This window comes from Hesperophylax consimilis, chromosome 6, assembly GCF_061612785.1.
Source record: "Hesperophylax consimilis isolate HC1 chromosome 6, BYU_Hcon_1.0, whole genome shotgun sequence".
Lineage (NCBI taxonomy): Eukaryota > Metazoa > Arthropoda > Insecta > Trichoptera > Limnephilidae > Hesperophylax > Hesperophylax consimilis.
This window is the reverse complement of record NC_142841.1, coordinates 30,444,565-30,470,024: the sequence shown is the minus strand read 5'-3', so window position 1 is coordinate 30,470,024 and position 25,460 is coordinate 30,444,565. Positions and strand designations below refer to the sequence as shown.

At 34.1% G+C, this 25,460-nt stretch overlaps 1 long non-coding RNA gene across 1 annotated transcript in view; it reads right to left on the bottom strand.

Moving 5' to 3' along the window:
* Positions 1–25,460, bottom strand: part of LOC149423193 (uncharacterized) — a 288,922-nt gene that overhangs the window by 176,129 nt on the left and 87,333 nt on the right. The window contains exon 2 of the long non-coding RNA XR_016302309.1: positions 14,047–14,090. This is a non-coding gene — a long non-coding RNA (uncharacterized LOC149423193). The remainder of the gene's footprint in view (positions 1–14,046; positions 14,091–25,460) is intronic.

Here is a 25,460-nt window from a genome sequence, read left to right as displayed (position 1 = left end):
CTCATTATGCTTCTAATTGACCTTATTTCTTCTCAAACTAATCTACCGTCCAACGCTGCTACTATTATTTCCACATTAAAATCATTTATTCAAAATGACTCTTCAAGATTTCAAAATACTTCAGTGGAATAGCCGAAGTGCTATTTCTAACAAATCTGATCTCCTTAACCTATTAAATTCCAACTTTATTTCTTTGGCTGCTATCTCGGAGACTTGGTTTACTCCATCCACCCACTTTAATGTGGGAGGGTATTCCTGTCTCCGCGACGACCGCCCGGAAGGTTCGGGCGGCGGTGCTGCCCTTTTTATTAAGAAATCCATATCATTTTCCCCAATAAATAATATCAAACCCCCCAATGCTGACTTCCAAATGGTTGCAGCTAAAATAAAGGACACATCCTTTATTTCAGTCTATCTTCCCCCAACAGCCCACTTCAATAAACAAATTTGGTTGCAAATTGTAAGTCAACTAAGCCCTCCTTTCTTTATATTAGGCGATTTTAATGCCCATTCCCCCGTCTGGGGTTCTGCTTTCTCCGACCGAGATGGTCGAAGTGTGATGGATTTCCTAGATCAATCCAACCTTTTCCTTTTGAATGACGGATCTCCTACTAGGATCTCTCGCCCCAGCACAAACCCCAGTGCAGTGGATCTCTCGATATGTTCTACTAGTCTGGGTTCTCTCTCCTCTTGGGTGGTGTCCCCCGACCCTTGCTCCAGTGATCATTTCCCGATCACCATTACTTATCAAACTTCTTTCCAATCGGACAAGTCTCATATTTCGACAAAGATTAAAACGAAACACACCAAATGGGATGAATTTAACTCTCATATGGACAAGTTCCTACTAAATTTACCCAACACCAATATATTTTCCGTCAAAGATGACTATAATAACTTCAAATCAATGCTCATAACTGCAATAAATAAATCAAATCCTCCCCCTAAAACTAAATCTCTTTTAAAAAAACTCCCTCCAACTCCCTGGTGGGATGAGGAATGTTCCAAAGTAGTAAGAATTCGGAAAGCTAAATCTCTTTCCTATCGTTACAATATGACTATGGAGAACTATCTTATATACAAAAACGCTGAATCCAATGCCAAAAGGGTATTGAGGTCAAAAAAAAGATCTGGGTGGTACAACTTCTGCAGTTCAGTATCTCCGAACACTCCAATTTCGGAAGTTTGGTCTATGATCCGAAGATTTCGATCCTCCTTCAGTTCTCCATCTCCTCGAGCGTCTCATTCTAAATGGATAGATGAATTCTTGGACAAAATTGCCCCCCCTTCTGTACCTAACTTAGATGAAATAACGCCTATCTATAATACTCCTATGTCTAATCATTGGCTAGACTCTCCATTCACCTTAATTGAGCTGAAAAATTGTTTATCAATAGTCAAGGACTCATCTCCAGGCAGAGATGGTATACCTTACAGCATAATCAAAAATAGTAATGATAATGTTCTAAACCACTTCTTAAGCATCTTAAACAAAATCTTCCAGACTGGTATAATGCCTGATGACTGGAGTTGTCAAATAATCATCCCTATTTTAAAAACAAACAAATCACCAAATTCTGGATCCAACTACAGGCCGATCGCTCTTTCATCCACCCTCAGTAAACTTTATGAAAAATTAATTAAAAACCGATTAGAATTTTTTGTCGAGAGTAAACAGCTTCTCTCTCCATCTCAATTTGGATTTAGGAAAAAAAAATCCACTCAAGATAACCTTGCCATCATCAGCACTGATATTAATTTATCAATTTCTAAACAGGAAGTTTGTCTTGCCGTCTTTATAGATATAGAAGGCGCCTTTGACAATGTTTCCATCCCAATCCTGAAAAAAAAAACTTCTAGGCCTTGGCCTTCCCCCCATGTTTGTCCAATCTATTATTAATCTATTTCTAGATAGAAAAATTTTCATTGAACTTCCAGATATTTCTCCTCAAAGTAGGTCTGTTTGGAAGGGTTTACCACAAGGCGATGTATTGTCCCCCTTACTGTATAATATATACACATATGATATGCATGTCACTATTCCCCCACAAGTAAAAGTTATTGAGTTCGCAGATGACATAGCTTTCTTCTTATCATCCAAAATCATCCCTCTCGCCGTCAAATATCTTAACGAAGCCATGAATGCCCTTTGCACATGGCTCACCTTAAATGGTTTTGAACTTTCAATCCAAAAGACTCAGTGTGTCACCTTCTCAAACCGCCATAAAAACCCCCCCGTTCAAATTTTATTTAAAAATTCTCCAATCCCCAACGCTTCTGAAGTAAAATTTTTGGGAGTAACATTTGATAGGAAACTTAAATGGTCTTCCCATATTAATAATTTAGTTACTAAATGCGAAAAAAATTTAAATATCATCAGATCCTTATCTGGCGTTTGGTGGGGAGCTCACCCTACTTGCATTAAGTTGCTTTACAACGCACTTATTCGAAGCCATATCGATTATGCCTGCCCACTTTTTAGTACTGCCTCAAAAAATGTACTTAATAAATTAGACAAAATTCAATCTAAATCTTTGCGAATTATAACTGGAGCGATGCAATCGTCACCCATCAATTCCCTTCAAGTAGAATGTTCTGATCCTCCTCTTTATTTAAGGCGTCAACTATTTGCTGACAAATTTGTTCTTAAATGTTTAAATTCTAAATGTCATCAGATTATCCCCAGCGTCTCGTTGTTCATTGACTCAACCCATTCATCTACAATCAGAGCTTCAACTAAACCTCTTCCTGACATCTGTAAAAATTTTAAGTCTCTCTCAGAGCTTCACATCATCCAAAATGATCTACTTCCCTTATACAAATTAAAATATAGTCACGTCACCCTATCCCCAACAATATTTGAAGGGATCGGAATCCTTAAAAGTCATTCCAATCTCCCGGCCCGAACTGTCAATAATATTTTCAATGACATTATTTCATCTAAATGGCCCAACTTTTCTCTTTTATTTACTGATGGATCCAAATCTCCCGACTCTCCTAACTGTGGTATAGGTATTAACGTTTACCACAATAATTCTAATGACAGAATATTTCATTCAATTTCAAATCAATTTTCAATATTTTCAGCCGAGTGCATTGCAATAATAGAATCTCTCAAATATATAATCAAAAATAATTTCGAACATTCCCTCGTTCTCTCTGACTCTCTCAGTTCCCTCCAAAAACTTAAATCCAGTCCTCTTCTTCATCCTGATGATCACTATGTATGCCTTATTCGAGAGATGATAGCCTCCATTCAAAGCTCTGGTAAAACTGTAACTCTGATTTGGATTCCTGGACATGTTGGTATCATGGGTAATGATATTGCGGATGCCTTGGCAAAACAAGGAGCGTCCAACCCTGTTGTTACCCTCGTAAACCACATTCCCCTATCTGACATTTTTTCCATCATCAAAGATAGATCCCGCAATGTTTGGACAGAGTATTGGCACATTGCTAGTCAATCCAAGGGAGCCTGCTATGCCTCAATACAAAGAACTATTCCATCAAAACCGTGGTTTCAGCAATTCCCTCATTTTTCCAAAAAAGAAATTTCTTCACTCATTCGAATGAGGATCGGACATTGTTCCGTTCCTTCCCATCTTTTTAAAATTCACGTTGTTGACTCCCCAGATTGTACATTCTGTGGTCTAGAAGTGGGAACTTTAGATCACATATTTTTTGGTTGTCCCTCTCTAAACAAATATCCTCTCTTCTATCAAGCCTTATCTAAAATTGCCTCCCCTCCATTCAACATCTCATCTCTTCTAAGTCTGAACTCGACTCCAATTTTCATTATAATTTTGAAATTTGCCCATTTAAATAAAATTAATATTTAAATTCACCTTTCATTTCTCAATAATTTTAAATGATGGCCAAGAACACCCTTGAAGGGTGAAAGCCAGAAATAATGTTAAAAAAAAAAAAAAGCATTTTGTTGGTAAACCTTAGTTGGCTGTTCAGCTGCCGCAAACATTTTTTTTTCAATCGTGGGTTAGAGTAAACATGCACAAAATAGGTTTTTAGAGTATATTTTGGGTTATTTAAATCATTACATATAAAAATAAAATATTTATATCCTTCAAACTTAACTTAAAAAAGTGGAACTGCACCTTTTACTATCTCCCACCGCATAAATAGTTATGTCTTGTAGTACTTAAGTTGCAATTTATATTTTTCAAGTTTATCCAAATTAGAAACAAACAAAGAGATATTCGCACGTCATGGAAAATTAACGCATCCTTGTTTTTTTTTTGTTACGAGTCCTATTTTTGTGCACGAGATGTCATGAAGGTTAGCGTTGGCAACGTCCAACTTCTCAATAAATCACTCGGCTTTTTGCTTCCGATTTAGAAATAAGAGCCGCAAACCGACGGCCATCTCGCTAAAACCGATTATCCAATATATTCCAATCTGATCCACGACCATTCCCGATACAGACGCTGCATACAACTTAAGTAGATCGCAAACTTATGCCGAATTGAATTAAAACCTTCAAGTCATGTACAGCCTTTAACACTACTCTGAACTTTAGGAATCGACATTTTCAGCAGATAAGATATTCAAAATATTTGCGTTGATTTTCACGCCGGCGCGCGTCCGACGACAGGAAACGCACAAGAAACAGTTTTTTTCCACAGAAATTCAGAGTTTTTCATTGATGGATGTGGTTAGGCAATTGTGTGACAATCCATGGAGATTTACGTGTCTTTTTTTCGGTTCAAATTTTCGATCGGAGTTAATCCATCCGCTCATGGGGCAACTGAAACAAAACTGAAAGTGGTTGCCAACTGCCAATTGCAAACTGGTTATCGATTTTCTCTCACGGCGTAACTCAAGTTTACAATTTCACTAATTATCTAAGCTTGAGGTAGAAGAAGTCAGGGACTCCCGAGGAAGACATGGCACGATCAAGTAAATCAGATACTTGAGTCGGGCCATGTCAAGAGTCAGAATAATAGAAGAGTATTTATGAGACGATGTATGAATGTGAATGAGGCAAGAAGTGTGTACCGAGAGCAAGTCGTTTGGTGGTACGTCCTCTCTACCTACTCCTGCGGGGAAACGGCGTGATGGTTAGTTAGTAATTTATCTAAGCTTGTTTCACCATGGAATGAAGAAGAACACTTTAGCTCTCATCTGTCACTATCTAATGGGTTAAAAAATGTCTACAGAATCAACTATAAAAAATAAGTGATGTTACAGCCGCCATAATTTTTTTTCTATTCTTGCATAATCAGAAAGTCATATAGTCGTAAATATACGGGAATTTTTCAACCTCCTGAACAAATTTAATGTTTTCCTGCTCGGACCCATGCCCATATTGTAATCTTACAGCTCTTGAGGCATGAACAAATAGTCAATTTCTTGAAAACTAACATATCTATCGGCAACTGAAACGAGCAGGTGATTTGCTAGTGACTGGATGCGTCGTCATTGAAAACTGGTTGCGCCATGTGCGGACCGCCATTGAAATACACAGGATAGCAACTTGAGTTGCCAACGGTTTTTTTTTAGTTTCCCCGTAAGCGGATGAACTTATATCCCCCGCTCAGTTGTAAAAATGCAATGATAAAACACTGTTTGCGTTCGTAAAGGCATAGAGAAAATGACACAAAGAAAATATTTACGTAGATAATTTTAGGTAAAATGAGACACAGATCAAAATGTCGATAGACGAAAATTCAGAAAAATACGAGTTTCAACATTAGAAAGGACGACACAACCACTCAAAAGTATGTTTTGAAAATCGATTTTGTTACATTAAAAATGTCTATATAATTGGTATATTTATTTGCTATGTATGCGAGAAATTGGCGAGTATGTTAAATAATTTATTTGTGAATAGTGACATTGAAATAGATCATTATGCTTAGTGTGGCAAGTAGGTACACTTATGTTGACCAGACTCAAAAGTTCGCAACAGTCGAGCTCTGATTTTCCAAATTGGAAAACATATCACATAGCCTTGACTCCAAATAATGACAAAATGGTAAAAAAAATCTCGATTATTTTGCACCAATTTAATCTTAAATATACCTAATATATTTTTCGAAGCTTCTTAGTATCTAATATGTAGATTTTCCATTTTATTCGTGTAGTGATGTGATTGAAACAATTTAAATAAAATATTGTGATTGTGCCACAAAGCGGAATAAATTATTGAAACATTTAAAGCATTCGAGTGATTTTCAAAAGATTTCATTCGACTTCGATTTCAAAAAGAAATATTCAAAGCGGTACCGATACAAAGACGAATCTCTTTCATATATTTATTTTTAAATGTAATAAGGTACCTATTTGCTGCGAATCAGGACTCACTGAAACGTGAAAATGGCGTATGAATATATTTATTTTATAACATTTTCAATTGAGCACCATTGGAAATAAATTTCTTAAATTGTAGACGAGCGTATTTGCGAAACGGAGAAGTTGTTAGGTATTATTTGTTTTCCAAATTGCGAGTTCTTACAATGTTTCTTATTTTTTATACATAGCCATTGGGAGTCTTTTTCAATACTGGCTTACCCATAAGGAAAAGTAGATGATAGTTAAAAATAACCAATGTTTATATTCAAATTTCAATATTCAGATCTTGTCACTAAATGTAGCAAGAAAAAATATAAACAATTCTGAATTATGATCTCTAACAAGCAGTTGCCGCTCTTGACTTTTGGGTTTACTAGAATGCTAATATTACAAAAAATGGCATTATTGATGTTGTTGTAGCTGAAAACGATTTTTAATTTTTGTTATAAAATTCTATTCGGTATGAAGATTTTCAGTAAATTTCAGTTTAGCCGTGTGCCGTACGGATTTCCAGAAAATCTTCATACAAAAAATCAGTTTTCAGCTACAGTGACATTATTAATTCCATTTATTATAATATAAGCATTTTAGTACACCCAAAAGTTACGAGGTGAAATTGCTAACAAGGATGAAAATCGAGGTATATTTCTCTCTAGGACGATGAGTAAATGTGGTGAGTTTTATAGTAATTTATTTTTGGGGTATGATGCCGTGTTGCGCTACCTCCTTCTTTAGCCAACGTTTCGTACGTACAGCATTACAATATACATCAAAGATATTAGAATTTTTTTTATGTGACACCTCACAAGAGCGTCCCTGCCTGTGCAGTGTACAGACAGGGGAACTATGTCACCACCCGGTTGGGCGGCGTTGTGAGGCGGAATAAGGTAGGGGCTGTAGGAAGGGATTTGTTAATGCGGGCCTTGAAAAGGCTTGGATTATAGGAGGGAGGAAAAACAGATGCCGGTAGCTCGTTTCACATACGAGCCGACTTACACAAAAACGAGTCGTAAAAACGGCCCGTTCTCATGAAGCCAACGTCAACCGTGAACGGGTGTTCAGTTCGTGTCCGTCGAGTTTCGCGCACGTGCACCGGTGCATCAGGAATCAATGCTGCTAGCTCTTTGGAGCAGGCTCCATTGAAATACCTATAGAACAGACACAGCATGCCTACATTGCGTCTATGCATTAGAGAAGGCAATCGGTCCGTTAACAACGGATTGTCAATCAGACGGATCGCTCTCCTTTGCACAGACTCAAGCAGGTTTATTAAGTATTTTGGGGCACCAGCCCAAAGGTGGCTCCCAAATTCAATAGTTGGGTGGACTTGAGACTAGTACAGGGTCAGCAGCTGGTCACTGTTGAAGAATCTCCTAGCCCTGTAGAAGACGCCCAACTTCTTGGAGGCCTGATTAAAAAAGTTTATATTGTATTATAATATGTTTGGTATACATCATCATGGCAGATATATAATTTGATAACTGTGATGCTATCCGAAACTTTGACTAAAGAAGGAACTAGCGCAACACGGCATAATGCACCAAAAATAAATTAGTTTAATAGTTTTGAAAACGTGAAAACCTCACATCAGCATGGTGAATTTGAGCTTAATTCATAATTAATTTTAAAATATATATGTCGGCATTTCGAACAAGCCTCTGCCATGGAGGCGGTCAGGTCGGATTATGATTTCTGTCGAAAATGTGCAGAATATTCTACTGTTAAAATAATTTTAATTACAAAACATGTTTCGAAGGCTACATAATAGGTTTAAATTCGTGCTGACTCATGTGGTAATAATTATTATATTTCCAAGGCCTTTTTTAATACACTGAAACCGAAAAATAGCTATTCATTAAATTCCGTCTTTATTAAAATCATACATAACCCAACAATTTCTTTTCTTTAAAAATAGTACAAAATCTCAATTCATTCAATCCTATAGCAAATTGTGGCGTTAGGTAGAAAAGTGCGATAGTTTTGAAAGTTGGAAATTTGTTTCCTTGCGGATTTTTTATTATTTAAACAAACCGACTATAATAATGTCTTGTTTTATTATTTTTCACTGATTGGCAAAACACTTGGATGACCGGTAGTTTTCAATAACAGTTCGTTTGATTCCGAGATTACGGGTAAGTTTATTATCGTGTCGTATTTACAATGAATTCTACAGGATGCTATTCTGAAGCGGGTGAATCGCTCCTGAAGATGCTCGCCTGGAGATCGGCGAACATCGGCGATCTTCGTAACGATTCGGGTATTAGACACAAACGTTCGACAGTTGTCTTTATCATGTGGTACCACCACTGACACCTATGGAGACACCTTAAAACTACATAATACTATATATCCCAACGACATCTATCGAGAGACATTGAAACTATATGTTTATTTACAAAAACTACAAATACCAATATGAAAATATCGACGCCGGAAAGGCAAAAGGGCGTAAGCGACAATATACGCCAAAATCAATTTAACTCACAGTTTTGATTAGACAAAAATTCTAATCAAAAAAAAAGTATCATTAACTCATATTTGACTAAATTGTCGCTTACGCCCTTTTGCATTTCCAGCGTTGAATCTGCCAAGTTATCACTAACTCAACAATAATTTTCGTGGCAAATTAGGGATGGGATATGTTTATATGATGTCAAATATGCGTCAAATTATGTAGGAAAATATCCACATCAGTGATCACACCAGAATAAACATGTAACCTACTAAAATTCACCCAATTTACTCATTCCTGTGTACATCTCAAGAAACATTACACAAATTCATGAATAAATTAAAGCGTCTGGCATATTGAGGACTGTGACGCGGGGGAGCGTGTACAATTACACATCGCGATATGGTGAGGAAAAAATGTCTGAGCTGTCACTTGACGGGGACCTGTCTTATTAATGATCCCTTCTCCAGCACGTAGGAATGCAAATGAGAACCAAATTACATCAACTTGTGTAATGAAGTGTATAATGTACCTTCATTATTCAAAGTTTCCAATTTAAATTTTCCCCTCTATTAAGCTTTTTTTTTGCACCCTTACGCAGCAATTTTTTTTCTGTAGTGAAGAAATTTAATTAACAGTGAAAAAATTATGTCTTTTTTACTGTTATCTGACACTTTTGATTTTTTAATAAGGTTTCCGTTTGCACATAGTTACAATTGTAAAATCTTTAAAATTATTTTGAATATTTTAGAATAAGGGTTACCTACATAAAATTACATGGAATCGTGAAAGAGACATTTTTAACAGTTTAAATATATACTAGACTTTATAGAAGTTTCACATCAGTAAATGTATTATTTAAAATGCGTATTGTTCTTAACGGAAACAAAATTTCGTACTCAAAATAGTTGAGTGTTTTACCAATTGCTTCACACAGGAGGCTTTAAGGAAAATAATAGCTCATTTTATCTTTAAGGATGCTGTGTAGTGGGTCTTTTAAAGAAAATTGAAGGAGCGAAAGTTCTGGGAAGGAAACAGGTTGAATCTGAGTTAGTATGACCGGGCGGCAGTACTCATATCCGACTTTCTATTAATTTCAACAAACCATATGCTAATTTGCCATAGACCAGGGTTCGGGAGTTTTTAATGTGACATAATGAGGCCTCTTCATAATCAAGGTTAGGATAAATCTCACTGCCGCGCCGGTAGCCCGGGTGTTATTTTGTTTTCTCTTTGATTGTGACAGTGTGTCATTTGTATTTAAAGATTTATTTATTTTTAACGTTGAAAAAAAAACGTTTATTTTTTAAAATTCACTTCATTCAAGATTTATAGCTTTGTCACATTAGATCACTATGCTAAACAGCTACCAGCATATCTACGGTAGGAATATAACTGAAATACGTATCTATTTCCTTAACACCTTAACGAAACGCGTACGGAAATAGGGGCTTCTCAGGTAGGTTCAAACAAAAATTCATTATGCTTTACAATCAAAATGTAGGTACACAGATATATAATTTTTAAAAAACATGCAAGTTAAACGGAAAACGAAATTATTTTTTCACGTTCTGCGACTCAAAAAACGTGATCAAATAATAAAAAACCTTTACTCAGTTAATCCTCTTAGAATAGGTTTCCAATTAGAAAATTGAAAATGCGAAAATGAATTGTTGGCACAAATAGAATTCATGAATATCAAATACTGAAGGAGAGCCACTCATAGGTTCTGAAGCTGCACGATCGGGAGAGGTTTGCAAAGAACTAAAGAGAAATTTAAATCACAGAGTAGGTACTACTCAGAAAATAATTTTAACATTTTGCTTTTGTTACCTTACAAAACACAATTTTTCTTTGAACTAGTAGTATCTACTCTGCATGATGTAATCAGAAATCTGAGGACATTTCCGTTTTTGTTTTATGTTTTAAATTTCATGGTTTCTCCAGCAATCTGTTCTACTTTTGTTTCCAGTTTTTCTTTTTTTGCCACTGAAGAGACAAAACCAATGGAAGTGTTGGAAACAGTACATTTTACTGTAAATAGGGAAAAAATTAACTTATTTCGGCAACGACACATAAAAAATTTTATCTTGAGAAAATTGATACATGATACAAAATTTTAGCAAATCGTTCGATAGAGTTTATTTTTTCCTTTTTTCTGGTAAAAATAATTAAATATTTTTGAATATGTGTACCTATCTAAATTACTTCCTAAATTTTATACTTTTGGGAGCAGCTCATAGAAATTGTTGTGTCTCCCTTACTTCCATGATTAGAAATATGATAAAAGCAGTTTAGAAATAGAAAACATCGCACTTTATTTTAAAATCTAGAATTTAACCACAGAAGAATTACAATTTAATGTACAACCCCTATGAAAATGGAGGTTCCGACCATAATTTGAAAAAAATTAGTGAAACTAGGTTATTTTTTATATGAAAAGAAAAAAAGTAGGTGATAATTTTTATTTATTTATTTTGTTATTGATTCAAAGAGAAATATATATATATATATATATATACCTGCTGTAAAAAAATCATCCAAAAAAGCACCTAAAACACCTAAAAAGACGAGCAAAGAAAACAAGTACAAAACAGTACAAATAAAGATCTTGAACCCAGATAAAATTTCATATGAAAGGAAATTCCCAAAAACAAATGTATATATATAATGTTGTGTGTTTGTGAGTGATGTGTGTTTTATATTGGTTTTGTATGTTACGTGTAGGTTTTATTATTTTATGTTATGAAATTTTAGTAATATTGTTTTTTTTTGTTCTTTTATCCATTTTGTAATTTTGTGTCTGAATTTATTTTTCTTTTCCTCAATATTATTTTAATTTTAATGCTTTATATCATGGTATTGATAGTGTCTTTATCCAAAGCTTGTATTTACTGTCGGAGTTAATAATGTTTATAAGACGATTGTCTAATACACGGTGTGCTTTTTGGTATGAGTATTGTTAGTTCAGTGTTTAGACGTAAAAAAAGAACCATTCATTCGGATGAAACCATTTTTTATGTTTGTGTCCAAAAAAAATATTTCAAAAATTGTTTGTTTATTTCCAATAATAAAATTTATAAACTTATTTCACCACCTTTTTAAAATATTCCATTTAATTGTATTTTCACCAACCTTCTGGCAGAAAATGCCAGAGGCCCAAGAGGTTAAACAGATAATCAATTTCATTCGCCTGTCTAAATGATGCATAGAAGTCAAAAAGGCTGGAGGAAGGAAAATTGGCTAAATCAGAAATCTTTCAAATCGGTACAGATCTTTCTTTTAGGTAATTTTTGAAGTGAAACTTCTTTGCGCGTGTCATGCAATTTCGAGGACCGGAGTAAAACCGACTCATGACCGTCACGAAAAACCGTGATCATTTCGCTATAGGAGCCTAGCTAATATTATATACCTAGTTTAGGTCACTCTCCAGACTCAGCTTCGCGTTCTAGAGGCAGAGCGCCCGACTCTGGTCGTGAAGAACCGAGGTTCGATCCCCGCTTTAACTATTTTTTTTTTCTTTTTGTGATTTTTTTAATACGAGGAAAAGTGATAAAATGCTCTCGTGCTGCGACTTTTAGATATTTTGACTATATGATATTTTGGTCGAAATATAGCTTACAAATCGAGCCGGTAGAGTCGCTCGGTATTTTGATTAATTATTTTTAATTTGAATCATTAAAATTACTAATCAAGGCCGATAACGCGACTAATTACCCTCGCAGACGTGCGTGACAAGTTTTTTTAGTAAAAAACACAGTCGTAAGTGAGTTTTTCAAAATTTAGAAATGTTTTTCAAATTCAGACTCCATACGGGTATGAGACTGTTAAAACACGATAGATCTTTTCCAAAACGGACAAATATACGGAAATATTTTGAAAAACGACAGATATGACTTCACACTGCCGATATACCTTCGATTCGACCCTATATAAAGCGTTAACGAGACGTTATGTGATATTATTTATTTGCCGTGTTTGAAAACGAAAACGAAAAAGAGGAGTACACGTTGTATACCCGGTTCTCGTCGCGCGAGATACCTCTCCTCGCGGTCTAGAGGCAGAGCGTTCGACACTCGTTATGCAAGACCCGGGTTCGAATCCCATAATTTTATAACTTTTAATTTTTTTTTATCACATGCTACTTTTAAATATGTCAATATTAGGAAGCTAGTTAAACGTTCATTTGTTAACAACACGCCTATAAATAAATTTATGCTTTTTAAAACTATAATGTACAGCATTCTGAATAATAATAATATGAAATGAAAATAGAGTGAGAAGAATACTAAAAGTTTCACTTCCGTCGTGCGTAGGCTTGCCACACACTGTATTTTTGTTCAGTGCATTCAACCCTTACGTTTAAATAAGAAAACGAACACACAAGTAGAAAAGAAGATAACAGAGGAGATCTTATTGTATAGGGCCCGCAGATACTTTAATAGTGCAAAATGTTGACCCTGTACAAATCGCTGTTGAATTTGGCAGCCACCTCTGGTCTGGAGCCCCGAAATACCAGAAAAAAACCAATGACTCTTTGAAATACGGGCGGTCCATTTGATAGATTTCCCTCTCTTAATAAACGGATTTCAATTCTTAAAGAACAGGCTTCAGATAGAAATCGCTAATACTGTCTTCAATAATTAAATATTACAATTTGAGGTTTTAATCAATAAACTTATTCCAAAAATAAAATTTTTAATTAATAATTAATAATTCATTGGAAATGTAACAAATACATTGACGTTTTTATCGGTGATGCTTGATTTAAAAAAAAATCGAACAACTATCTGAAATTTTGCATTAGAATATATTTTCAAGTATTTTTATACAATTTTTATCATTTTCCAATTCGTATTTCAGAAAAGGCTTTGACTACAATTTTCGAGGCGCGAGAGGGTGGAGAAATGACTGGATCGGAACAAGCGGGTGCTCTTGTCAAAAACCGGAAGTATCTTCCTCGATTGTGGAACCTCATTTCCGGACATTCTTTGACCTGTCTCTCCACTGAACTCACTTTTCTAACGTTTATTCGGTTCCAAATTGATTTTTTTTAATTTTCAAAAACAGGAATGGGGTTTATTTTACGATACATTAAAATATTGATTTCTGTTCAGCAGGCGATGTTTTATCGTTAATTTTCTAACGAGAACCATTCGAGGTAACAACATGAGCATCGTAATTTTTCTAAGATAAAAATGAAATTTGAGGATAATTATTTTACAACCCAAAAATTCGGACTAATCTGATATTGTTATTCTAAAAGCCAGTTTAAAAATGCTTACCTTATAAAGCAGTCCCTTTCCAGCGAAAATAGATGACTCAGCTTCTGCGAACAAAGAATTTTATTTTGAATGCCTTGCATAATAATTATTGGATTTTTTAAACATACAGAAAAATCAATACTGAGATTGGTGGGAAACAAGGTTCCTTCCTTCCTCTACCTGTAAAAAAATAAAGAAATTTGACAATGTCATTGCTTGCCTTTTGAATCTGAAGTTAATTGTAAGGCAATAAAATCGTGTACCTATTATGATTAATTTTTGGGTTATTATACTTTAGCTTTCGGACAACTGTGTAGTGTCGGGGGTTATGTATAATTTGTGGGGAATTGTGTGTTTACTTAGGAGGAAACAAAATCAATCATCTAATGACCGATATTTCAGCAAAGTATTTAGTTATTTTATATGGTTTAAGGTGTTTAATTTTGGCTTTGCTGTCATGTACATATTAAGAACTATTAAGGCATCATTAGCGCCATCGTTTTTATTAATATTAATGAGGTTTCGTGGATTATAATTACTTCCGTAATTGGAAGTGCTCGATGCGTTTTAAGTCTTCTCACGACTTCAGGAACACATTAAAAATAATGGACATTTTCAATTAAATGCTCGGCATTTGCAGGTTTGGCTGGATGAGCGGCTAACTCGTAAATACCAGACGCGTTATCCGTTTGTAACATTTCTAACTGATGTAAATATCTGACGTATCGTCACGAAGCGTCGGCATTTACCCCGAATAAACGCATCGGTTAGTTTTACAAACTCCGATCCAATTAACGGTTCGTTGCGGAGATTTGCATTGACTTCCATCAGGAAAAATGGTGACACAAAACTATTTCGTCTTTGACAAAGAAAAAATATTATCAGTGAAACCGTACAAAGAGTCCCAAAAGCTCCAAACCGTCAGGAACCAGTGAGACTATGGCATCCCCAATTGGGGGATGTTGTGAGGCTGAAGGTAATAGGGAGTGGAAAGAGATGGAAAAGAGAAAGGCGGGGAGGTACCCGTCTATTCATATAAAGTCACCAAAGCCATTTCAAGCAACGTTTCAATTCTGAATGGTGGTCTTACTCCAGGGCGATACTGAGAGTATCTTCTACTCTTATAACAATAAATTATTTAGGTGATTGCGTACATTGTGAGAAAAGAATTTGCGCAGCTATCTATTTTGGTTATTATTTGTTATTTTTTACGTTTTTGAAGTTATCGATGGAAGATAAATTTAAAAAATGTGTTTCAGAATTTCATAAATTAACATATAATTAAATCATCCATACGCATACAAATGAATTTTTCTTTGTTTATCCGTATGTTTTGTCCGTATTCCTACATCATTCATCCATTTCGCTGAAACTTTCAAGAGTTGTTCTTATTAGTACTAGTAGTATTTAGAGAGTATTTTGGATGATATTAGAAGTCGGGAATGCTCGAGAAAGACATGAATCAAATTGTTATTTGTGTTAAAATGAGACGTAACTGATGAACTGAGAAATCTATGTAAACAGAATGTATGCCATGGAAGTGAATAAGGAAGACATGGCACGATCAAATGAAAAAAACTTTTAAACACAATAATATTATTTCCACCTATTTTGAAGGTAGAAATAATCACCTGGTTGTCAGGTACTCCTAGAATTCACAACGTCAAAACAGTTATAAGTAGACTATAAGACCTAAGTCCACAAGCGACACCGAGTATACGTCAGCTTATATGTTATTAAATGTTACCACAAAAAGTAGTCTCTATTAAAGAATAGAATATTAGCAGTGAGAGCATTATGATAGTATTACGATTCAGGTGGTTGCGTACATTATGAGATAAGTATTTGCTAGGCTTCAAGTCTGTGGAGTAGAATGATCTCCGTGCAGACGAGTTATCATCCCTCTGCAGAATGGGTGGGGGAGCGAGTCCGGGTGGGGGATGCGCTTCCTTTTGTGCCTCCCAGACGCGTCTGATCAACCCCCAAATGAATAGGGATGACTTACCCTTCTTCCCGGCAAGGATTGTTTGGTCTATAGGATTTGCGACATCGGAGGAAATGCGCAATCCTGAAAATGGTTTATTGTTACAAATGATCTCTTCAGTGATGAAATATTAATATTTGATTGAGTATCTCAAGTCGTATTTGTAACTCCTGCGCACTTATCGATGGAGATAATTCATCTAATTTTTTTTTCAATACACAACAACAAAGACCAATTATGTGTTTTCATGTAAACACCGCACAAGTATTCCAACTTCTTCCAACCGAGCCAGTGGGGCTATGACATTCCCATATGGGGTATTTTATCGAGGAAAGAGATATGGAGAGAAAGGTTAGAAAGTACCTGTAAATTTAGATTTGGTGACTAAATGCGGTCAAAGCCATTTCTAGCAAACGATTTCATTTTCATTTTCATATGTACATGTATTGTTAGTTTTAATAAAATTGTACCATAATTGGACTTACCTGTCTGTCGTACAATAAAAAAAAATAAAAAATAAAAATAAAAAATTATTAATGGAGGCTACTAAATAAATAAAACATGTCCATAAATTTGAGCTCAGGTACTACTAATCAAAAATAAGCTTTGGTGATACTGAAATTGTTCTAGTAGCTCTCGTTAAGCTTTATTGATGAAAGCCTACCGTTAGACGCCTTTGGTTTTGGGAATAAAATAAATATTATTTTGGTTCGTAAGAAAATAATTTAAAAGAAAAAAAAATCCTTCCTAAGTATTTAGGCACTTTTTTCTGATATTTTTGTAAGCAACTTTATATTCATAATTCAGTTCAATATGCAAACGCAGCGAGAATACTTTGCATTACTTTCATTGTGTAAAATAAACACCAGTCAGAACATTAAGGCGATGCACTACGTCGTGTAATATTTTAAATTGAGCCGCTATCAATAACATCCGTTACGTAGATGGCGATAAGGTTTAAATTCCCACTTAACACCATTGAGCCTATTTTGATTTATGCAAGAAAAAAACATGGCCAAAAAGTGCCTTTTATTTTATTTTGTGGATGTTCAGGCGTATATATTTTTTTTCAATCATTTTATAAATAACTTAACTAGCCACATTATACAATAAAATCATAACAGAAAATGGGTTCTTAAGTAGGAGATTTTGAACACTAAACCAGTTATCATAGGCCTTTACATTATTTTTTCTGGGCTCATAAAAAGACTTATCTAAAAAATACTCAATTATTTCAAAGGCCAAGATGTATTCTACTCGCATTATTTAATTAAAGCATCTGAAACATTTCTAGGCGACCAAATTTTCAAACCAAAAACACATGATTTTGCATTACTACGTATGGCATCGCCTTAAAGTAATTAAGTTAAATATTAAAAGAGTGCATTTCATTCAGCTTTTATAAATAAAATCTCGGTATTGGCCCCGACAGCTTTCCAAAATAATTTTGATAAAAATGCACATGGTAAATTGAGAATTGAATTTTCTGCAGCAATAATGAATTTCAACAGTAAATTATATTTAACTAGTGTGTAATCGGAAAATTTTATTTATTTTATAGTTATTATCTTCTTTATATAATCACACAGATAACGATAATCACTAAATTAATAGCATTATATTTGTATCGTATTAGTTTTGAGGTTAAAAAATTTCATGTCACTAAACTAGTGTAATCGAAAAATTATATTTGATATTATTATTTAAATAACAACATCAAAATGGCTAAAAGGAATAATAAAGTTTAAAAAAAATTATGGTCCAAATGAGTACAAATAATGCAAAATTTTAACACTTACTTACTTTACTTTTTTGTATTTTGCAATGAACATAAATAAAGTAAAATCCAAGAAGGTATTTACTTTATTATTAATCAAAATAAAAATGAAGAAAAGCACATTTTTAGCTACACAAAAATAAAAATAAGAAAAAGTAATTCCTCTATTTTTCCTGTTAATTTTCAATCTGTCTGATTCGGAAACCAAATATAACCTCAAAAAACAATTTTACTTTGTGTTGCCATCTAAAAAATAAGAATCGGGTTATATACAGGTTGTCCGGAGTGAAAGTGCAGTAACTTCGGCAGGTAATTCTATATGATGGTAGAAGTAAAAAAAAAATTTTTTTTTGAAATTTCAACTTTTTGATGTAATTTTCAGCTACAAACGAAAAATTGCGCCGGCGTGTGCGTACTGTATTATTATTATAGAACAGCTGTGATTTTTTTACTTTAAAGAAATATTATAAACAAATACCTCACATTCAATATTTACGAAGCTGCAGATGAAATACACAACAACGTACGAGTTGTAAATAATATCACTTTACGTTTACATACTTGCATGCAAGCTGAAGGTGGACATTTTGAAAATCTGTTAAATTAGTAAAAAAGTGATGACATTAGTTAAGTGTTTAAAAAGTTATTAATATTTTCAATCGTTAAAAGTGTAAATTCGTATTATTATTTTAGTGAAGTTCTCTTTTTTCTTCGAATTTGGTTTAAAAGATCATAAAATAGAAGATTTTTAAAGCGCATTGTTATAATTTCGAACCCTCGGTTTACGCGTAACTGACTAAATAAAAAAAAACGTCACCAGTCTTGCGCTCGACAAGCACACAGCGAATTTATCGGGTAAGTGTGTACCTCCACTAAGGATTTTTAGTAGGAATGTCTTTTTGTATGGAAAAAAAGTAGGAATTTCGGAAAAAAATTATTTACCCTTTTTGCTCCTACCATCGTGTAGAATCACCTACCGAAGTAACTGCACTTTGACCCCGGACACCCTGTATATATTTTTGGCTGTCTCTGTTTTATCGTCTTATATCTTTCACTCAAGCATTTAAGTATTTAGCCAGCAGGTATTTATGTATTTATTAATACTGCACTGAAACGAATAAAAAGATGACGGAGTAGTCAAATGCATTCACATCAAGTCAGGGCCGGCCCTGAGCAAAACGGCGCCTGGCGCGAGTGTAATTTTCAAGGAAGCGCCTAGATGGGTCATTACTGTAATCAATTATATTCGGATAATATGTGTTTTTGTTAAAAATAAACTCAATGGCGATGAGAACTGTTAGGTGTTAGGTGTTATCAGCGCTTTAGCGTCTTGACAATTAAGGGCCCGGAGCAGACTGCTCCAATTGCGCCCGCATAGGGCCAGCCCTGCGTTATGTCGCAATCATGATTTTTCATTTTTTTTAAACATTCCACAAACAAAATTAAGTTATGGAAAAGAAGAAAGAGGCGATATTTCAAAAAATATACATGTACAGTACTCATATTACACACAACCGTACCAATAATAGCTGCACCCATATCATTTTTTTTATTACTGCCCTAATTATTTTATTTTCATTACTTTATTTAATTATTATTTTATATTGTATCTTTTGAAATTGTAAAATGAGGGCCTCAGCACGGGTAGAGTAGCCCAATAAGGCTCAAATTACCAAATAATGTTTTTTAAATACTATCTAAATTTATTTTTATTGAAGGAAGTGAAAATGAAAGCTAGCAAATCCTTATATTTTTGATAATAAAACAATTATTTTGATACTATTATAATATACACAAATGATAATGTTGCAAATTTATAATTCATCATCATTTAGAATAAATCCATCGCCAGCTTTAGAGATGATAGAAGGAAAAATACCGCACAGAGTTTTGGCGGCCGGGCGGAATGAGCCGAAGAGTCACGAGGATGGCCGAATGAAGCGTCGTTCCTTGAAATAGCGTCGTCCCGTCTTGCCACACCTAGCTACGCGTTAGTCGGTTTTACCCCCCCTAGCCGCTTTAAAAGATGTTTCAATTAAAAATATTATTAATAATCAAATTAATTTTGTGAATAACCCTATCCTAAACATATTTTCATTGTAATTTTTTTGTGTTTGATCTTCTAAGTTCCTCCCCTTTCCACCTCTCTTCCCCCCTCCCCTTACTTTCATTTCTACCCACGCTTTTTTTATACTTATTATAATTAGTTTTAGTACAATTTATGTCCTGATGAAGAGAACATCGTTCTCGAAACATGTTGATTTGTAAAAAATAAAAATTATCGTGATAAAAACAAAGTATTTTTAATTATTTCATTGAAAAATATTTATTTTCACCACTCGTTCAAAAAAACTCATTCTGTGTATCATTTTTTTACTAACCGCATTACGCGTGGCCCTAAAATCTAGCCCACTCTCGGTACTGTACACTATTATATATATAAATACTTTAGTATATATAAATATACTTATATGCTGCAGTGTACAGAGTACCTACGTTTAGCACGCTCACGGATACGTGAAATATTGTGTGTGTTTAAAACGCGGAAAATATGCAGGAATAATACGAGTATACCAGCCCGTTAGTTGCTAGTTAGGGTTGGGAAGGCAGAGCTCGCTCTGAATAGGCCGTGTTTCATTCAAGAGGCTGCGACAATAAGCACCTCTGAAATGAAACTGGAATCTGAACACAGAGCGCTGAAACTGGGTTGAAACTAAACAATATATGTACGAAAGGCTCGTTGCAACCAAAACACAGCGGAATAGAGCGACATCTAGATAAAATATTTAATAGATAAATAATACCTTGCTGTTATTTTGTTTAAACGTCAAACAATGTATTATTTTCTTTGTGCTAGTCCATAGAGCAATAGTTATAGGGGCTACTGCGTACTAATTATCTTGTCGAAATTTATTCCACTATTAGAACGCGATAAGCGGTGCGCTATGATTTTTCTTTTGATTTTGACTTGGTTCGGTTTCGTTGGTTTTAGTTGGGAGCGTTGGAAGAGTTAATGGTAAAAAAGCGGAACCTATTTTTTCGCTTCATGTCTCATCTCAATATAATACATCAATGTACTAGTCCTATATACATTTCATTGAACAGCTTAACAATGATGACTTTACAGTGGCCAAAAGATGAACAAACGTAAGAATGTACTCTGTTTTTTGGATTGGACAAAAACAGTATGAGGTTGCAACACACTGCGTAATAGACTATCAGTTCAAAATAAATTCATCGTCTTGCTTTATGCTGCTTATCTAAAACTACTCACAATACATCACGTTTTTGATAAAAAAACGACAAGATTTACACGCTATCTGGTTTCGACATTATACGTGTCTTCATCAGAGATAATTTTTTTTTAAATCGAGAATATATCTATAAAACTATGTTTATCCTTAAAAGGAAAACATAAGTAAATGACAAGTGATCTATTCAGACTACGATTAAAAATAAAATTTATAACTTAAAACAATTAATGAAATAATTAGCATACATTGTTGCTGATCTGCGTTGTTCAGTTTAACTTCAATAAATGTTCAAATACAATGATCAAGCGTCACAATTTAAAAAATATATTTTTTGCACTTATTTTACGAGCATTTGCTTGAGAATATATTCGGATTTTATTTTACTGAACAAGTGTTCCGACATCATGATTGTGTTATCATAATTTATGAAAACTTTCTCAGAAAACCTACTAATTAATTTGTAAGGCCTACAATCCCGTTTTTAACCAGATTTACCAATAATTTTGAAGAGATTATATATTTATTTTACAGTTCATATAACTAGGTATGATTATAAGAATTCTAAAGCGCTAGGTTAAAAATCATTTAATTATTATCCTTAGGTACTTTACATCGTCTTGGATTCTTTTAAAGAATTCGTAAAAAAAAGAAAATATGTCTTTTTTCTGAAGCATGTTTGAGTATAACTATGGGAAATAAATAAACGTCTCAAACATAAATTCACATGAATGTTTCGTATCCATAAATCAACATTTGAAACAAAAAGAGAACATTTCCCAAGCGGGCTCGAGCGAACATACGAGTGAATACAACGTTACATCTATCTCAACGGCTCTGTTCATAACGTTTGTTTTTTTAACTTTACTTTACTATGTTATTTTTTACATGTTTTAGAGGATATGCAATATGTAGAGGATGCAGGGTGGGTTTAAGGGAAGTCGAAACAGAAGTTTAACAGATGTTTTCTGTAAGATTTATGAAAAAAAAAAATATGAATATTTATGTCAATCAATCTTAGCAATTTATATACCCCTCCACTCGACTCCTCATAGAGTACAAGGTCTTAAACATACGAAAACTCCACCTAAAATTATCGCTAATACATTTCCTGTTCTAATATAAAAAAACAAAACTCTTTTACAACACAACTACACCACCATAACAATAACCAACGGTCACTACAAAGTACCTTTACTACATACCACGTCAGCTCAAAGACAATTTTTCTTCCTAGCTACTAAAATCTTAAACCTTATCCCTGAAAACCTAAAAACCGTGAGTCAACACCATTCCTTTAAAAAACAAATTACGAAATGGATCCTTACACACGGAATACATTGCAACTACAGTACCCATTCATTCTACACTCTATCAATTTAATCACCTTTCAGACAAAACATAATATATATCCTTATTTCATAACTTAGCGGTATAGTATATGATAACTCTACTCTTTCAAGAAAGGCATACAAATGCAATATTGCATTGGTAATATAATCCAAAAATGTATTTGCATACCTTATTTGAAAGATTTGAGTTTTTTATACGGACAAAACTACTTAGTCATATTCGTGTTGCCTGTATACTTGCGCAAACAAATAATTCATCTAATAATTTTAAATCATAACTTCTAAAGTGTATTTAAAAAAAAATAATCAAATTAACGCCATCTACAACGCGTAGATTATAACGTACGTTGCGTTTAACCATAACTTTTAAGCATTAATTATTAAGAGTTAATCAATGGTTTTTTTTCTTACGTTACATAACAGAATAATTATTTTGTAACATATTTCACATTCAATGATAAGAAACTGAACACGAGTATTCGTGGATAATCGCTAGATATAGAATATTAATTATATGCATGTAAATGATACGTTCCAAAGTGATTGTTTTCTTATTTATACAAAAAAAATTAAAAGCAAGCCAAATGAAATGTTTAGCTGTACTAGGATTTGAAAGCGATGTTTGGCGTTTGGATGACATCAAAACCGCAAACCAATGTACCGTTCAATAAATATCATTCACGAGTATCCATTGCCCGCCCGTTAAGGTATTATTACAAACTAATTCAGTTCAAGACTCTCACAATGATGAATAGTTGAAGGTAATGTGATTCCATCTCCTGTTCTGCAGAATATGTCACTCGACCGGTTATTTTGACCGCTGATATATCAGCGTAGCAAACAGTTTGTACTCCATATCAAGAATAAAAATAACTCTCATCGAATGAGAAGATAGCTATGTTTATTGGAATACATGGTGAACCTTAAATGATGCCTCAACATTAATTTTAAAATTGTATAGACACGCTTTAAAAGGAACAGAATTAATATCTTAGTACAGTGACAATCAAATGCTTGTGAAAAGTTTACGGTTCTAATAATCATTTAAATATCGGAGCTATACATCGGAACCAAATCGAAAATTCAGCATACATGATTGAAGATTTTCACGGCCAAAAGTATTTTTGTTATTTTTTTGGGGGTGTTATGCCGTGTAGCGCTATTTCCTTCTTTACAACACGGCATAAATCTTCAAAAACAAATAACAAAAATAATTATTTTGTCTTTTAATAGGTCGACACTGCAATAAATTATTGCAGTTTTCGTACCACATGAGTATTGTATAAAATGAATATTGCTAATTTCTTCAAATTATTGGTAATGCTGTTAAAAAGTGGATTGCAGGCCGGTTCCTGGTAAACTTTAGTAAATTTCCAACATAACAGAACACGTGTACATCTACCAGCATTTGCCTTGATAATATACAATGACGAAATGTGGAAAAATACTATTTTAATGAACACGTGTTCCGACATCGTGATAATACGTTCATGACCGGTCAGTGGTTGAGTGGGCATAGCGCTTGGGTCTCACCCGAGCGTCGCGTGTTCGATTCCTCGGCTGGCTAAGTCCTCCATCACAACACAAGCAACATTTTCGGCTTTCTGTGGTGGTAGTAGGAGATTTTCAAACATTGTTGGGTTATTCGTGACCCGGGAATGTTTGTCTTTCTTTAAAAAAATATATATATATATATTACTAAAAGTTTATTCCTTAAGAGCCTGCAATCCCAATATTTCAACTGAAAGTCAAAGTAAAGCGAAAAAATCAATTAATTCATAAATTATTACACCATTTATAAATCTACTAAATTTACATCAAGCAAAATTTTTTTCGCATCAACCAAGTCAGTGCTACTCTCATGAGACAAATTTTATCGTACTTATGTATTAATAATTTATTATTTATTTCCAGGGTTAAAGAAAATTTTCTTGAACTTTTTAATCAATTCGGCAAACTTACAGAATCTTTCTTCAAATGCTCTATTTAATCCAGTTTAAAAAACATTTTGAATCGCCTTTGTAATAATATCTTCAGTCTGTCGACATTCTCTCTCAAGAACTTTGCGGCAAATGCAAACTGGATTGTGTGAACCGGCTTTGGAATCAAGAGCAACAATTCGTGTCAAAGCCAAGAGTTACAAGTGCACAAACTTCCGAAGTGCATGTTCAGAGCTTTAAGTTCGGGCCAATTCTTTAACAAGCTTATTTCTTGGACATCAACATTGGAGGGTGAAGGTTTTGATAATTTATTGGAATTTAAAAGTAGGTATTTAATGAAGTAAGTAATGCAATTTCAACGCCGGCGTCGCATTGTAAGTTGTTTTGTTGAAACGGAAATGGGAGATGATTTCAAGTCGTTGACATTTCGTATTATATACCCAAGCTGAGCACAATTTGACAAATAACTTTGCAGGTGGCTAGAAGAGGAGCTAAATATATAACGTTTTATAGCTTTATTGCATCTGAAAACTGCAATCTCTGGAACATTGTTTATCCCATAATCAAAAATAGTAATTATGTTTATTTGTGTAACCCTGGTTGAACGAACTCAAATTTGCTATTTAATTAAATTAATTAATTTAGATCTACAAAAAGCATACGACCGAGTCTACAGGAAAAAGCTATGGAAGGTGTTGTCCAAGTATGGAGTGAATGCGAATCTGACTCAGGCAATTGCGTCTCTATATGAGGGAAGCGTTGCATGTGTTAGGGTGAACGATGGTTTTACGGGGTGGTTTGATATCACAAAAGGTGTTAAACAAGGCTGCGTAATGTCACCATGGTTATTCAATCTTTACATGGATAATTGTATGCAAGAATTGAAAGAGGTGGGATTGGGCGCGAATTTGAGTAATCTGAAAGTATGTTGCCTGTTGTATGCTGATGATGCGGTGCTGATTGCTAATAGTATGGATGATCTGCAGTATCTCGTGTCTAGGATGAACGAAGTATGCGTGAAGAATGAGTTAATGATGAATGTAAGTAAGTCTAAAGTAATGGGGTTTGAAAGAGAAAGTACGAAAACAGTGTGCAATATAGCTGTGAATGAGGAATATTTGGAGCAGGTGG